Source organism: Microcaecilia unicolor, chromosome 1 (genome assembly GCF_901765095.1).
Source record: "Microcaecilia unicolor chromosome 1, aMicUni1.1, whole genome shotgun sequence".
Taxonomy (NCBI): Eukaryota; Metazoa; Chordata; class Amphibia; order Gymnophiona; family Siphonopidae; genus Microcaecilia; species Microcaecilia unicolor.
Genome location: NC_044031.1, coordinates 504320633 through 504337732, shown reverse-complemented (window position 1 = coordinate 504337732; position 17100 = coordinate 504320633).

Sequence of the window (17100 nt, the reverse complement as noted above, 5' to 3'; positions counted from 1 at the left end):
ATAGCATCAAGGGCCTAGGCCGTTACCTGAAAGCACCTAGTACAGCCCTGATGCAGCAACATGTGGTGTCTACTTCCACCACTGCACAGCAACCACCCGCTAAGAAGAGGAACTTGAGATCCTCAGCCTCCCCAGCCACTGGTCCAGCAGCCACCACACCAACTCCCCTTCTGGGTCTTGTACCCAGGTTGCAGGGCAAGCCACAGACCGCAAGATGGCTGGACTTCCACAGGGCAGCTGAGGCAGCAGGCTGCCTTGTGGACACAGAGGAGGAGAGTGGAGCTCATCAGAGGAGGACTCTCAACAGAGTTCCTCTGCAGCACCACTGCAAAGGAACATGGTGGGAGGGGTAGGAGAGGACAGGGCCGGGGCCAGGGGAAGAGCGCGGGGAAAGAGATGGTGCATGCTTGGGGGGTGGGGGGTGAGGGTTGGAGGGAGGGGAGGGAATATGCACAAAGCTGGTGATGGTGGAGGTGTGTAAGTACTATGTGATAGAACTAAAATGTCAACTTACTCACACAAAACTTGTCTCGAGAGTCTTTGCCTGGCTCTGACCCCCTGCTGGTGTGTACTCTGCTCTGCTCTGTGGGCGGGAGGTGGAGGGGGCTCCTCATCCTGTTCATCTGGGGTCTGCTGCTGTGGTTGCTGTGGCTCTTCTGGGAGGGCCTGTCCTCTGCGCACTGCCAAATTATTGTAAGTGGGACCCTCCTATATTTCAGCTTAAGGTGATACCTCAGAATATCAGTTGGTAGTAGTCGTGACCAATATTCAAGCTCTCACCGCTGAAACCGGAGAGACTTACAAATCACTAACCTCAGCCACCACCCTCAAAGAGTGTGTGGGGAAAGATAAACTAAAATTAGATTTTTCCTGTTTCAGTAAGAACCAATTTTAAACAGTCATTAACAAAATCAGCATTTATTTGCATGGAATCAGATCACATTCAATTAATATCACTTTCAATGTAATTTTCTTTCTTCACAGAATAACACAAGAGTACATAAATCTGCAAACAATTATATAAATTTTATTCCCTTTCAGAATTGGGCCCAGAAATCCACTGGACACCTATCAGATAAGTAGAGATATTTTAAACATTCAAATTTACAATTTACTTTTCCTCCCTTCTGTCACTAACCAGTTTAAAATTACCCCTTCAAGAAAATGATTCTTGTGCTCTGTCTTATTTTATCTTGCAGGATTTATGGATCAGCACCCAGTTAAGTATTTATTTTTTCCCTTTTTTTTCAGATTAGTCACTTAGCTGACGTTGTAGAGTTTTTGCGTTGTTTTCTCTGACAATCTGTCTTGCATGGGGGCCCTGGAGCAGCTTCTTCCGGATTCCGGTTCTTGAGCTCGTCTTCACCCTAAACCTCTTCCTTAAAGAACTTAATAGGAGATAAAAACCCTCACTCCCTGAACTCATACGAGTTTCCCTATTCTAGATGACTTTAAATGTAGGGCAATAAAACTGTGGCCAGTTACCCTGAATTGAAACAAATTAAATTTACCCTAATCCTTTAATTTCTATACTATTTTACTGCTTCCCTACCTATAGAAGAGGCACACTCAAAATGCACAGGAACCCATGCACCAAAATGCAAACTCAGACTTTCTCCCCTTCTATCTCCCCCCTGTCTTGACAAAGTAACACCTCATTCAGCCTCCAAATCCCCTTAGGACACCCCTTCCAGTCACTTAAGTAAACATTCACAATTTCTTTATATCACTCATTTAACCTCCACACACCCTATTACTTTCTCACTTTCCCAAGTTTATTACTTAAATTTTCCTTTAATTCCTTCCCTTTTCTCACAAACTCCGCCAGCACTCACACACACACAACCTCTTGCTTCGCTGTCTTCAGCCTCCTCTCTTAACTGACCAGCAAGCTGTCGCCAAGGCAACCAGGGCTCAGTTTGCTCAGCTGTTGTTCCAGAGTGATGTCACTATAGAACTCTTTTTCTTTTCCCTCTGGAGGAGCCCAGTTAAGAGTATTTTAACCCCTAGGTTACATTATGTAGCATGCAGCAGGCCAGGACTAACTTTGCCACCTTTTGGGGGCTGTATAGGAGTCCCCTCCAGAACGGTCCAGACATCGGAACCTGTTCTTAAGTTGTCCGAAGGTACGCTCGATGATGCCATGGGTGGTCCAATGTCTACTGTTGTAGTTCTCCTCTGACCCTGTTTGTGGGTGCTCTATGAGGATCGTGAGCCAACTCCGCTGTGGGTAGCCTCTGTCACCTTTGGGGAGAAGCAGGATGAGAAACATGAGTGTGTATTGTTTGGAGTGGATACTTTTTTGTAATGGAAGATGTAACGGATTGCTTTTCAACCCTGCTTTGATCGATAATGAACTCTGAAATCTTCTGTCTTTGACCAAAAGTAACTTTCCTTGTAAATACAAAAACAAGCTGGAAGATAAGAACTAATTTGGTATGCAAAGGGAGGATGGTTCTTGTTTTCGGAAGTTCAGCCTGGCCACCTGGACTTGGAAAGCATGTGACCACGTTCCTATAGTGTGGCTTGTTTACCTAAACAGAGAAACATTCTGTAATTTTCCTTAGCTCTGAACATGAGTTCTGAGCCTAATAAAAAGGGGAGTTTCTTTCAGTGAAATCAGGAGCTCATCTGTGAGTAACTTACTTACTGCGCAGAGGACTTGTTCCTGGTCTAAAAAGCTCCTGGCTTTCGCTGTAATGGGCCCCCCAACTGATAAGAGCCTGGATGATGTAAGGAGCAGTGATGATTGTATACAGTGGTGTGCTGGTAAATTTTTAACAACAGGCTCTCTCCCTGGTCCACCTCAGTGCCCCCCCATCCACCACTGTGCCCCCCCATCCACCTCTGCGCCCCCCCCCTCCACCTCTGTGCTCCCCCAAAATTGCAGAGCTGGCTACAGCCCGGGGAGGGGGCGGCAATGCATTACTCTCTTCAGGAAAAAATAATTAATTGATCCCAGGTTCCAATCTAATTCATGTTTAATATGGGATAAAATGCCATAAATAAGTAAATAAATATAAACATTTAACGTTCAGCACCTGATTCTCAAAGTAGACATATTCCAAACACTGTAATGAAAATAAAATTATTTTTTTCTACCTTTGTTGTCTGGTGACTTTGTTTCTCTGATCATGCTGGCCCAGTAACTGATTCTGCTGCTCTCTATCTGTTCCCTTGACTCTGTTTCCAGGGCTTCTTTTCCATTTATTTCTTTTTTTTTTTTTGTAATTTTAATGAATTTTACAAGAAACACTTGTACAGAAAAGGAGTATTACCACACCATACAAGAAAATATTTTATAAAGAAAATCTATTAAATGATAATTACTGCTAAAGTCCACAATTATAGGCAAGGCACTATTCAAAAATCGGTTAACATAGGAAAAAATGAATAGAACATATTCCCACTTATCCTATCACGGAGTAGATTCTAATGGAGGAAGCACCAGAGAGTTTATGGCTGGTTCTTGTCTGGAGTCCAGGAATTTTGCTAACTGATCACTCTCATAGAAAACATATTTAATAGATTGAAATTTACAAGGAAAATTAAGCCAGAAAATTCCCCCCTGTGACAATACACAATCACGAAGTTTCAAAAAAGACTGACGTCTTTTCTGAGTTTGTCTAGCATATCAGGAAATACTTTGACTTTGCAATTCAGAAAGACTTCATGTCTATGTTTAAAGAAAGTTTTCAAGATCCAGTCCCGATCCGGCTGTAGAACAAAGTGGATCCAGCTTCTGCCTATTTTCTCCATCCATGTGCAGTTTCTCTCCTCACTTCCTTTTCCCTCATCTAATCTCCTTCCTCTATCTTCCCTCCATGTCCAGCATTTCTTCTCTCTCCCTTCCCTCCCCTCCATCCATGTCCAGAATTTCTCTTGCCCTCCCCTCCATCCATGACCTGAAACTCTCCTCTCTCCCCTGTCCCCCTCTATCCATCCATATCCAGCAATTCTCTTCTCTCTCCCCTGCCTCCATCTACCATCCATGCCTACTACTACTACTACTGTTTAGCATATCTATAGCGCTACAAGGCGTACACCGCACTGCACAAATTCTCTTCTCTCCCCTGCCCCCCTCTATCCATTCATGCCCAGCAATTCTCTTCTCTCCCCTGCCCCCCTCTACCCATCCATACCCAGTGATTCTCCTCCCTCCCCTGCCCTCCCCTCCCACTCCCATCCATGTCCAGCGATTCTCCGTCGCCCCATCCTCCCCTCCCGCTCCCATTCATCTTTTTTTATTGCCTCCGTCGAAGCGGCCCCATTATTTTGAAGCCCTGCTTGTCTCTAACCTTCCCTGCTTGCTTCAATTGTGACGAGTTTGTTCCCTCAGTCCCGCCTTCGCGGAAAAAGGAAATTACGTCAGAATGGCGTCCTAAGGCGGTACTAAGGGAACAAACTCTTCACGAAGCAAACAGGGAAGGCTAGAGATGGGCAGCAGGGCTTTAAATAATGCGGCCGCTTCAACGGAGGTAATAAAAAAGATGGATGGAAGCGGGAGGGGAGATAAGCATGGCCTGTGGTGGCGCCCTCCTGCCATGCTTACCTCGTTCACTGGAGCCGGCTCGTCCTGGAGAACAACCGAGTCGCAAGATCTTGCAAAATTTAACAACCGGCTCTTGTGAGCCGGCTCCAGCACACCACTGATTGCATATATAGTGTATTATTGCTTCTTTTCCTGGTCTAAGAACTCTTAGCATTGCTTAGATGTAGAGACCAGTGATGTAATGATTGTTTATATAGCTAATCATTGTGTGTATATAGCTAAATCCAAAAAAAAACCAAAAAAACAATCAAACAAAAAAATATCACACTAGGTGTGGAGGTGCCACACAAAGTGTGGAGGTGCACTTAATCCCCACGAAACAAAGTAAAAGGAAACAGAGGAAGGGTGGGAAAGATAGGCTCTTTCCAAACAATGGAGAAGACATACGATTTTATTAAGTAATGTTTAGTACAACCACTTGACTCAACACAGCCGTGTTTCGGCGCTGTAGTGCCTTCTTCAGGAGTCTATAAAAACAAATATAAAACATGAATAATACGAACAGAAAGCAATCAATAACCTAAGGGCGATCAATAATTAATATATTAAAAAACATGTTATAAAGCATATCAAGATCATAAAAATTAAACATGTATATAGCTAACCATTGTTATATCTTAATCATTGTAGATTTTAGCACCTCTAATAAAGGTTTCATTTATCTAATACGAATCCAAAAGAATCCACTGTAATTATTGAGTAGTCTGTGTCAGTAAGACAGGCTGTAAATCCATAGCAGTACACTTGAACTTGGGGACAGAGAATGGAGAGAGATAGGGGGAGGTAATGCGAGAGATAGAGGAAAGAGTAGTGGTGTCTGGGTTTGAGGGCTAGAAGGGGTAGGGAAAATTGAAAAGGTAAAACACAAATGAGGCAGGTGAGGGTGAAAACGTTCCGACTATGGCACACAAACAAAGGTAACAGGTACTGAACAGACTCTCAGCTTTCTCTGCAAACAACGATTCCGCTTTCTCTCCCAACAACGCTCTCACCACTGTCCATCTCCACAAAATCGCTAACGGGTCTAAAGACGACTTCCCCCTTACTCTGGTCGCTTTTATTTCAGGTCTAACTAAGGACGCCCATGTTCCCACCCATGCGAAACCATTTTGCTAGCTGTTATACGTTGGAGGCGCCCATCTCGTAAAGTCGCCCATAACACGCCCCTAACACGTCCCCTGTGGGGACAACCATAGATGGGCGTCCTCGCACTGAGGACATCTTTACGGCCTTGTTTCAATTATTGGATTTGGGCGACCTTCTTTCATAGGAACGCCCATGTGCCTTTTGTGTCGCCTTTTGGACACCCTTCTCTTTCGAAAATGAGCCCGATAGTAACATAGTAGGTGACGGCAGAAAAAGACCTGTATGGTCCATCCAGTCTACCCAACAAGATATACTCATATGTGCTACTTTATATGTATACCTGACCTTGATTTGTATCTGCCATTTTCAGGGCACAGACCATAGGTGTCTGCCCAGAACTAGCCCCGCCTCCTAACCACTGGTGCTGCTACCCAATCTCTGCTAAGCTTCCGAGGATCCATTTCTTCTGAACAGGATTCCTTTATGTTTATCCCACGCATTTTTAAATTGCATTACCATTTTCATCTCCACCTCTCCCACAGGAGGGCATTCCAAGTATCCACCACTCTCCGTGAAAAATACTTCCTGACATTTTTCTTGAGTCTGCTCCCCTTCAACCTCATTTCATGTCCTCTAGTTCTACACCTTCCCATCTCCGGAAAAGGTTAGTTTATGGATTAATACCTTTCAAATATTTGAACGTCTGTATCATATCACCCCTGTTTCTCCTTTCCTCCAGGGTATACATGTTCAGATAAGCAAGTCTCTCCTCATACATCCTGTAACACAAATCCTATACCATTTTGTAGCTTTTCTTTGCACCGCTTCAATTCTTTTACATCCTTAGCAAGATACGGCCTCCAAAACTGAACACAATGCTCCAGGTGGGGCCTCACCAATGACTTGTACAGGGGCATCAACACCTCCTTTCTTCTGCTGGTCACACTCTCTATATATAGCCTAGCAACCTTCTGGCTACAGCCACCACCTTGTCACACTGTTTCGTCGCTTTCAGATCCTCAGATACTATTACCCCAAGATCTCTCTCCCTGCCTGTACATATCAGACTCTCACCTCCTAACACATACGTCTCCCATGGATTTCTACTCCCTAAGCATAGTAGCGAACTTTTCAAAATGATTGGGGGTGCTGAAATTTTTTCTTCTACAGGTGGTGCATTCCCCCCTCCTATTCCTCCTCTCTTCCTCCCCTCCCCCCTTCCCTCCCTCTCTCTCTTCTGAGTTCCAGCCTGGCCCCCCTCTCCTCTGAGTTCCAGCCTGGCTGGCCCCCCTCCCTCCCTCCCCTCTGAGTTGAAGGCCTCCCACCCTTCTCCCTCCTCTCTCTTCTCTCCGAGTTCCAGGCCCCCTCCCCCAAGCCCCCTCCCTCTCCTCTGTTCCAGGCCCCCTCTCCTCCAAGTTCCAGGCCCCCCTCCCTCAATCCCTCCCTCATGCTCTCCCTCTCCTCCGAGTTCCAGGCCCCTCCCTTGCGAGTTTCAGGCCCCCCCCCTCCCCAAGTTCCAGACGCCCCTCTGCTGAGTTCCAGGCCCCCTCTCCTCCGAGTTCCAGGCACCCTCCCTCTCCTCCGAGTTCCAGGCCCCCTCCCTCCCTCCCTCTCTCTCCTCCGAGTTCCAGGCCTCCCTCTCCTCAGAGTTCCAGGCCCGCCCGCCTCCCTCTCCGAGTGCTAGCCCGACCTGGGCTGCCCACCCTCTTCTCCCAGTCCTCCGCCTGCCCCTCGCCTTCCTGCGTGCCATCCAGAATTTAAAAGTTCTTACCTCGGGGTCCGACGGCAGCAGTGAAAGGCGAGCAGGCTCAGTGATTCAGCCTGCCTTCCCTTCTCTCTCAGCTGACAGCTCTGACTCTGGTCCCACCCTTGCAGAAACAAGAAATGAGGGCGGGACCAGAGGCAGAGCTGTCAGCTGAGAGAGAAGGGAAGGCAGGCTGAAGCATCGAGCCTGCTCGCCTTTCACTGCTGCCGTTGGACCCCGAGGTAAGAACTTTTAAATTCTGGATGGCACGCAGGAAGGCAAGGGGCAGGCAGAGGACTGGGAGAAGAGGGCGGGCAGCGCAGGTCGCGCTGGCTGGGGACTTCCATTCCGGCGGGACTTCCAGCGGGTCAAATATTGGGGGTGCTCGAGCACCCACAGCACCCACGGAGTCGGCGCCTATGTCCCTAAGTGCATCACTTTGCATTTCTTCGCATTGAATTTTAATTGCCAAATATTAGACCATTATTCTAGCTTCTGCAGATCCTTTTTCATGTTTTCCACTCCCTTTGGGGTGTCCACTCTTTTACAAATCTTGGTATCATCTGCCAAAAGGCAAACGTTTCCTTCTAACCCTTCAGCAATGTCACTCACAATATATTAAACAGAATCGGCCCCAGCACCGACCCCTGAAACACTCCACTACTCACCTTTCCCTCATCCGAATGAATTCCATTAACCACCACCCTCTGGCGTCTGTCTGTCAACCAGTTCTTAATCCAGTTCACCACGTTGGGTCCTATCTTCAGCCTGTCAAGTTGTGAAAAGGGTTCACTGCTTCCCAGTAAGGTGGAGCCATCCACCAGCCGTTTTTCCAGATCTCACCACAATTGCAGACAGTGGCTAGGTCAAATGATTTTTTATCATGCCAATAACAGCTGTCACAAACTTCAATACATAGGTTATTCCCAAACAAACAGGTTCCAACCACATAGGTTTCCAGTAAAGAAGGTAAATAAAGCAGGCTTCCAAATAAGTCAGGCTTCCAATAAAGCAGGTAAAGGAAGCAGTTTGTGATGTCCCTTTTATCCTGGGTGCGTGGTTGGCAACTTCCCAGAGTCCTCCCTTCCTGGCTTAGGCGTAAACTCTCTCACACAGTCCATAAGCAAGACACAAAACTCCCTTCAAGATACACAGCTTTTAATTCAGAGACCTTTCATTCAGGCTTCTTAGTAGTTCAAGATAACGCTTACAGTTCACTTTATAGTTCCTTTGGAAGGGTTTTCAAACCTTCTCTTTATCAACACAGTTCAAGTCTGGTAATGCATATATGGTTCATAACAAGAAAAAAGCAAAAACAAAAACCACCTGCTCTCTGCAGGGGCGTAGCCATGGGTGGGCCTGGGCCCACCCACTTTGGGCTCAGGCCCACCCAGCAATGGTGCACGCTGCAAGCCTTCTTTCCCTCGGGCCCTCCCTCCCCTTCGGCTTCGGGCAGTGCCGCAGTCTACAGCAAAGCTGCAGGGCACCAGGTCCGTCCTCTTGCTACACTGCTGTTATGTAAGCTCCACTATGCCTCATTGTTAGCCCACAGGGGGCAAATTTCAAACCCGTCAAACTGTGTTATCGAGAAGGTTCCCCTGAACAAAACCCTTCATGGAACCTTTCCTGCATTTGTGCTACTGCTATCATGTGCTCCGTCCTCTCCCGCCCACCTGTCTCGGCTTTGAAACGCTCATTTAAAGAAACAAATAGGCAGATCGAGAAGTGGGAAATTACAGGTTGTTCTTTTTGCACCAATTATTGCTCTGTTTATGAAAATCGGATTAAGTAAATTATGTACGGGTCTGCCATGCTCTCGGTTTCCCAGTCGTTTCCAGTTCTCCTTGTGATTTCAAAGGGGGGGGGGGGTTGTGGCACAGTGCTACAGCTCTTCGAGGGCAAATGGAAGAACAGACTTGCTCGTTTAATGCTACAAGCAGGAAGGTCTGTAAAGGAGAGAATCCTGCCCATTCTCGGAAATCAGGAGCTCTGTTATCACAGACTGCCGTTAACAGGCAGCGATCCTGATGTCCATCCCCCCTCTGCCTCCTCAGAATCCCAAATCAACATATGCCATTGCACCCCTTATCAGCACGTCTGTGTTTTCCAAATACATTTTACAGGTAGTTCTCGACAAAGCGTCAGGACTTTTATTAACACCGTCTGTTTCTTTTCTACATGGAGCAGCTCTTGGGTGTTGCCGATAAGACAAGTTAAAGTTTCATTCCGTCGGCTTCTGTCTGTTTATTTTTTAGAAACTGCCTGCCAGGTCAGTAAACCACACAACAGGGCCTAAAGTCTACTGTGTCCCAACCCCCCCCACCCCCCCCCCCCCAAAAAAAAGACAAATTGACAGATTTTATTTTCAATATGTAAATGCTGGAATTGGACAGAAAAGCATTTGTTGAAAGGGTTGGGATTGAACTGGTTAATTCAGATCAACAGAGAAACATACCTGATTAACTAGTATTCTTTGCAGCTCCAGCAGGAAAGTAGTTAAATGCTGAATGTATGTATCTATTCAGGTAGTTATTATTCAATCTGTATTAACTATCTCTGCCTGCCTGTGAATGAATGCTGTCATTATATCAGGGATGGAAGGGAAAGTAGATGAATGGGGGAAAGCTAGAACTGAGATTTCTGCTTGTAGTTCCCTGGGAAGGGAATGGAAGGCTGAGAAGGAGAGAGATGGGGAATGGGAGAGCTAGTGGGTGAAAGGAGATGGAAATGTGATAGATATCTGAAAAGTAAAAAGAAGGAAAAGATTTAGAAAGAGGATGAAATTTGAGTGTACAAAGGCAGAAAGAAAAAAAAAAAGGAAAGAGCTAAAATGTAAGGATCAATATTTCAGAGGTAGGTGTAGTAAGGAAATGAAACGACAGGAGAAAAAAGACAAAGGGACAACCGCTTGAAGAATTAGCAGAAGACAGGAAAGCGGGAAAGAGAAATTGGAACCAACATGATGGAAAAATAAAATGTCCAGACAATAAAGGTAGGAAAATCATTTTTACTTTGAATATTTTAAATGGAATATGTTAACTTTGGGAAATGTGCATAGCAGATGTATTTTTATTGAGTTAAGTAGAAAAGGAAATGCGCTTTTGTTTTGGGGGTTTTTTCTCCAGTGTTGCAGTACATGCTGAGGTTCCCAGTTCAATTTTGTCTGTATATTTTTATTCTAATTTGTGATCCTTTGTTCTGTAATTTGTGAGGGTCTGTCAGTGTGACTTTAACGGCAGATGAGGAGATTGGAGAGGAGAGAGAATTGGGGGAGGGGCTTTCTTTTCTGCCCTGGTCACCAGCATGGCTAACGGCAGCCCTGACCCTTGTGGTAGCCAGTGGGGATTCCCAAGCCCAACTAGCTGGGGTCTCTTCTGAAGCTGGCCAGAGATGCCTTCTACTGAGCTTGGCAGATGGAGGCAGCATACTGGAGCCACTGACAACTAAGCATGTATGGGGTGCTGACATCAGTGGCTCGAGGAGTTGCTGCTGCCTATTGGACTTGGTGGGAGGAGTTCTGGCCATCTTTACTGGAAGCCTTCAGCTGACAGAGATTGGGGATCCTCATCTGCTAAAGTATTTATATATTGAATTGGGAAGTGCTGGGGGACAGGGGGAGAGAGAAAATTTTGTGCCCACCCACTTTGTGCTCAGGCCCACCCAAAATTGGCTGTCTAGCTACGCCACTGTCTCTGAGGGCAAGATGCATCAACAAAACGTAAAACAACCAAAAACGTAAAAGTCATTACCGTTTTAGAAAAAAAGGATGCACTAAAAAAATAAGACACACATGTTCGGCGCGGTATTCAAACGTATGATGCATTAAAGTATCGTTAATCTGGTGTAATCTCCACCAGCGGTATAGGAAACGCATGCGCACAATCGCCAAACCTATGATATCACCTTGCCCGAAGACACCGCTGCTCACCCCCTTTCAATCAGCTGATATTGGAGAGTGCAGTTGAAAGCGTGCATCACAAAAATAGCCTTCCATTTTGGCCATTATTCACACCCAAATAATAAAAACGTCTTTTTTGGCCGTGCTTCACAGTCAGCTAAGAAATCTGGAAGTCTCTGAGCCAATCACAGCGCGTTTAGCTCAGCTAAACGTGTTGTGATTGGCTCAGAGACTTCCAGGTCTCTCAGCTGAGTCAAACACGGCCAAAAAGGAAGTTTTTATTATTTGGCCAAAATGGAAGGCTATTTTTGTGATGCACGCTTTCAACTGCACTCTCCGATATCAGCTGATTGAAAACCCCGGCCAAAATGGAAGGCTATTTTTCTGATGGACGATTTTAACTGCACTCTCCGATATCAGCTGATTGAAAAACGGGGAAGTGAGCGGCATGGCGTCTTCGGGCGGTGTATATGACATACGTTTTTGACAATTTTTAGATCCAGCGCAGCCCCCAACGAGAGGTACAGACTTTTCGTTAGCTTTCCCGTAGTTTTCCAGCATTATGGCAAATGGTAAACTTTGATGCATCTCATTTCAATAGGGTTTCTACACAATTTGCTCATCTGCATTCCGTTTTCGTTTGCTGCTACCGTCGTCGGAAATTGGGCTTTAATGCATGCCAGGGTAGGAAAACTGTTCGTTAAAGGCTCGTTAAAGCCTTGTTTAGTTTAGTGCATCTTGCCCTGAATACCTTCTCTCTCAGAGGACTGCAGGCGGGGCAGTTCACCTCCCTCTTCACAGCTACTTCACTCCTGTGACTGCCCACACTGCCCCTTTATACTTGCAAACTCGGATCATTTGTATCCTCATAGTCAATGGGTACTTGCTCCTCCAAACCGTGTTTTTCAGCGGTGAAGTCAGATCCTTCTTCTATGCCTTCCTGTCCCGTCTTCCGCCGGGACCAACGCGCGCCTGCTCGCCGCTGGCGCCGGTGGACCGTGGGGCCCGGGGCCGCCAGGGATGGCTGGCCTTCGCCGCGGGTCCTCCAGTGGCCGGCCATCGCCAGCCAGTAGGGAGAGGTGGCCATTACCTTTAGTCCGGTTGCAGAGGATCGCCGGTTGTTCCCGCCTTGTTCCCGCCGATGGCCGGCTTTCCAGTTCCGCTATGGAACCACTGCAACATGGCGCCGGCGGAGGATAGCCGGCATCTCTTCCGGTTGCGGGGCCAAGCAGGGGAAGTGGTGACTAGCGTCACCTTGGATTGGTTACGTAAAGGCTCAACCGCAGGAAGCACCAACTGGGGCCCCAGGCTAATGAGAAGGCCTACTTAAGGAGCACCACTCCTCCTGGCCAGTGCTTCGGCTTCTCGTTCCTGACAGCTCCGCATCGTTGGATGGAACTCTGTACCTTGCTATCGGACTTTGCCTGTCTCGACCACTGCCTGCTACTGACTCTCTTTGACCGCTGCCTGCCTCGACCACTGCCCGCTACTGACTCTCCTTGACCATTGCCTGCCTCGACCACTGCCTGCTACTGACTCTCCTTGATCGCTGCCCGCCTCGACCACTGCCTGCTACTGACTCTCTTTGACCGCTGCCTGCCTCGACCACTGCCCGCTACTGACTCTCCTTGATCGCTGCCCGCCTCGACCACTGCCTGCTACTGACTCTCTTTGACCGCTGCCTGCCTCGACCACTGCCCGCTACTGACTCTCCTTGACCGCTGCCCGCCTCGACCACTGCCCGCTACTGACTCTCCTTGACCGCTGTCTGCCTCGACCACTGCCCGCTACTGACTCTCCTTGATCGCTGCCCGCCTCGACCACTGCCTGCTACTGACTCTCCTTGACCGCTGCCTGCCTCAACCACTGCCCGCTACTGACTCCTTGACCGCTGTCTGCCTCGACCACTGCCTGCTACTGACTCTCTTTGACCGCTGCCTGCCTCGACCACTGCCCGCTACTGACTGTCCTTGACCGCTGCCTGCCTCGACCACTGCCCGCTACTGACTCTCCTTGACCCTGCCTGCCTCATCCACTGCCTGCTACTGATTCCCCTAGTTCGCTGTCTGCTTCTTCCAGAAGCCCTTTCCACCCCCTGTTCCCGAAGCCCTGTAGGCTGCCCGCACCTGGAGGCTCAACTTCCAGGGAATGGCGGCCTTCCCAGGTGAAGAGTGGGGTGGGTCGGCTGTCCTCTGGAGAAGGAGGGGTTTACTCCGCCGTCTCCGGCCAGATCCAAGAGCTCACACCAGCAAGCTGCTCATCCTTTGGCGGAGCAAGACACTTCCATCCAATCAGGTGCTTCTCCACCCTTCTCTCTTAATTCCTCCCTCAAAACAGCTGGTCTGTACCTTTCCTCCCTTCCCTCCCAGGTGGGTGGAATACTATATTGATTCCTCTCAGCAGGGCACCCTTCCGCTCTCTGGCCCAGGTTGACCCTGTTTAGTAGATATGCTTCACTGCTGGTCTTGCTCCCTTGCAGCACTGGTTAGTTTCAATTCCTCGCCCTTCTGCCACGGCTTCCACAAAGGACTGCTTCTTTTAGTTTGCCATTCGATAATGACCCCCAACAAAGAGCCAGAAACTCCAGCAGTCTTATAATAAAGGGATTCACTTTTATTCACAGCCATTCAATTGTAGTGAATTCAACAATACAGTACAAGGATCTCACTTTGCAGTCTTTAACAAGTTCATGTTCACAATGCCAGACAGAGATTTCCTGTTAATTCGCAGAGTATAGTTCAATGACCTTTACCCCTCTCTTTTACTCTCAGAGCCAGATGCATCAACCAAACGTTAAAAAATCTAAATCGTTAAAGTCCATAACGATTTTTAAAAAACGAAGAATGCACCAAAGAAACAAGTCACACATGCCCGGTGCGGTATTGAAAAGTACAATGTATCAAAGAATCGTAATCCCCATCCGTAATCGGTTCCTAAAGCATGCGCAGAGCAGCCAAGCGTTTTGCTGGCTGCTCTGGCATGTCACAAACGTATTAAACCTACATAGATTGCTTACGTCAGACGTGGGCGTGCAAGGGGGGATTGGGACGTGCGAGCCTCTAGCTCTGTAATCGTAGCAGGAAAGTGCAGTTGAAGAAGTCCTTTTCAAGACTTCAGAATGACGTCCTTCATAAACCCCCTTGTAACAAAACCTCTTTCACTGTGATAATCGGCTCCTAAAGCATGCCCAGAGCAAGCAAAACAAACAAAAAAAAAATACACCATGCAAGGGGGGTTCGGGACCTGCGTTTAGCTCTGTGGTAGCAGGAGAGTGCAGTTGAGTCCTTCATAAACCCCCTTGTAACAAAAGACCACTGTGATCCCTGTCCATAACTTGCTCCTAAAGCAAGCGTTTATGATCCTAGCAGGAGAGTGCAGTTGATTCACGTTTTTCTTTAGAAGGATTCACGTTTTCTTTAGAAGCTTTATTAAACAAAAAATCTGGCTCCGATGCTGCAGGCACTTTTTGGACAACGTGCTTCACTCAGCTGAGCCAATCACAGCGCATTTAGCTCAGCTAATACGCTGAGATTGGCTCAAGGTTTGTTTGTTTTTTTTTTTTAAAGGTTTTCCAGGCCCACGCAGCCACAACGAGAGGTCCAGACCTCTTGTTAGATTTCCTATGTTTTTCCTGCATAAAGGCAATCGGAAAAGGTTAGTGCATCTCGCTACAATGGGGTTTGTACAGGAATTGCTCATCTGCATTCCGTTTTCGTTGCTGCTAGCTTCCTCGGTAAAAGCCCTTTGATGCATGCACCGGATCAAAATTTCCTCGTTGGAGGGTCGTTAAAGGCTCATTAAGGTTTTGTGCATCTGCCTCTCAGTTAGTTGCTAAGTAGCAAGTTCCACAGCAGTTCTTTGCAATACTCAATATTTAACTTCTCATACCCTTAGCCTTCTTAAGCACTTGTTGCCACAGGTTTCTTCCCAGCTGTATCAATCCTGTCCTCCCCTTTCCAGACAGTTGAGGCAATACCTTAGCCAGGAAGCTCTTCACCTTAGCACCAGCAGTTTTGCACATGCTGCCACCTCCATTCTCTCGTCTTCATTCTCCTCCTTTTTATCCCATTCCATCTCCTCTACCTCCTCCCAGGGCTTCCTCAGCTGCTCTTCATCACCCTGATCAGAGACCATCTCCCAATCCTGCTCCTCCTCCTCCAAGTCCTGTGAGTCTTGTGTTGGGTCAGGTGCATTGTGGGAATCGTGGTTCCTAGGCTCATCCCTTATTCTAATTGGTCTCTTGACCACCAGAGGGCGCATTCCCCGTCTATAAGGGATTTGCACATGTCTTATACTCCCTCCCCGGGGCTGCTCTCGCTTTCCCCAGACCGTCTTCTCAGTAACCCCTTACACACCCCCATGCTAAAGTGATTGCTAGTGTCTTCCTCTGTCTCACTAGCAATCTGGGACAGGATATCCGCATTCCCCAGAAATCTCCCTGCTCTGTGTTCCACCTGAAAACGGTAGGGCTGTAGGGCTAGGTACCATCTTGTGAGATGGGCATTATTATTGTTCATATGGCCCAACCATTTGAGGGGAGCATGATCAGTTACCAGAGTGAAAGACAGTCCATCCAGATAAAAATGGCACATCTGGATGGCCCACTTACTGGCCAGACACTCCCATTCAATCGTGGAATAGTGCCTTTCATGGGGTAGCAGTTTCTTACACAGGTACATAAGGGGGTGTTCCTGTCCCTCATGTACCTGAGATAACACTGCCCCCAAGCCCAACCCTGAGGCTCTGCCTGCAACACAAATGGTTTGGCAAAATCTACAGCTCTCAACAGTGGTTCCTGGCATAAGGAAAGCCTCAACTTATCAAAAGCCGCCTTATCCTCTGCATCCCATTGGATGGTATTCGGGGCAGTGTTTTTCAGCCGGTCCGTCAAAGGGGTGGCCAAAGAGGCAAAGTAGGGAATACCGTATTTTTCGGACTATAAGACGCACCTAGGTTTTAGAGGAGGGAAATAGGAAAAAAAAAATTCGGACTATAAGATGCATTTTTTCCCTCCTCTAAAACCTAGGTGCTCCGGTGCGTCTTGTCCGAATCCCTCCCTCCGAGTTCAGGATCGCCCTCCCTAGGGTTACCTCCCCTCCCCCCGGCCCTGTCACGACCTCTCCCCTTACTCACGCGATCATCCCTGGTGGTCTAGTGACGTCGGGGCAGGAAAGAGCCCCCTCTTTCCTGCCCAGCGCGCTGCTCTCCATCCTCCTGTATGCTGCCTGTGACGGTCTTGGCAAGATTCAAAATGGCCGCTGAGAATTGAAGTGGCCTCGCGAGACTTCAATTCTCGGCGGCCATTTTGAATCTCGCCGAGACCGTCACAGGCATCACAGGAGGATGGAGAGCCATGCTGGGCAGGAAAGAGGGGGCTCTTTCCTGCCCCGACGTCACTAGACCACCAAGGAAGATCGCGTGAGTAAGGGGAGAGCTCATGACAGGGCCGGGGGGAGGGGAGGTAACCCTAGGGAGGGCGATCCCGAACTCGGAGGGAGGGCGGGTGGCCTGCTAAATCTCTACCTTCGGACTATAAGACGCACCCCCCATTTTTCTCCCAAATTTGGGGGGGAAAAAGTGCGTCTTATAGTCCAAAAATACGGTAAATCTACGATAGTAACCGATAATTCCCAAGAATCGTCTCAACCCTTTCTTATTGACAGGACACCAAACTCCTGGATAACTTCACCTTATCTAAAAGAGGGGTTATCTGACCGTTTCCTACCATGTACCCTAGGTATTTCACTTTTTGCTGACCAAAATAACATTTCTGGGGATTCAACGTTAATCTGGCCTGCCTAATGACCTGAAGTACCGCAT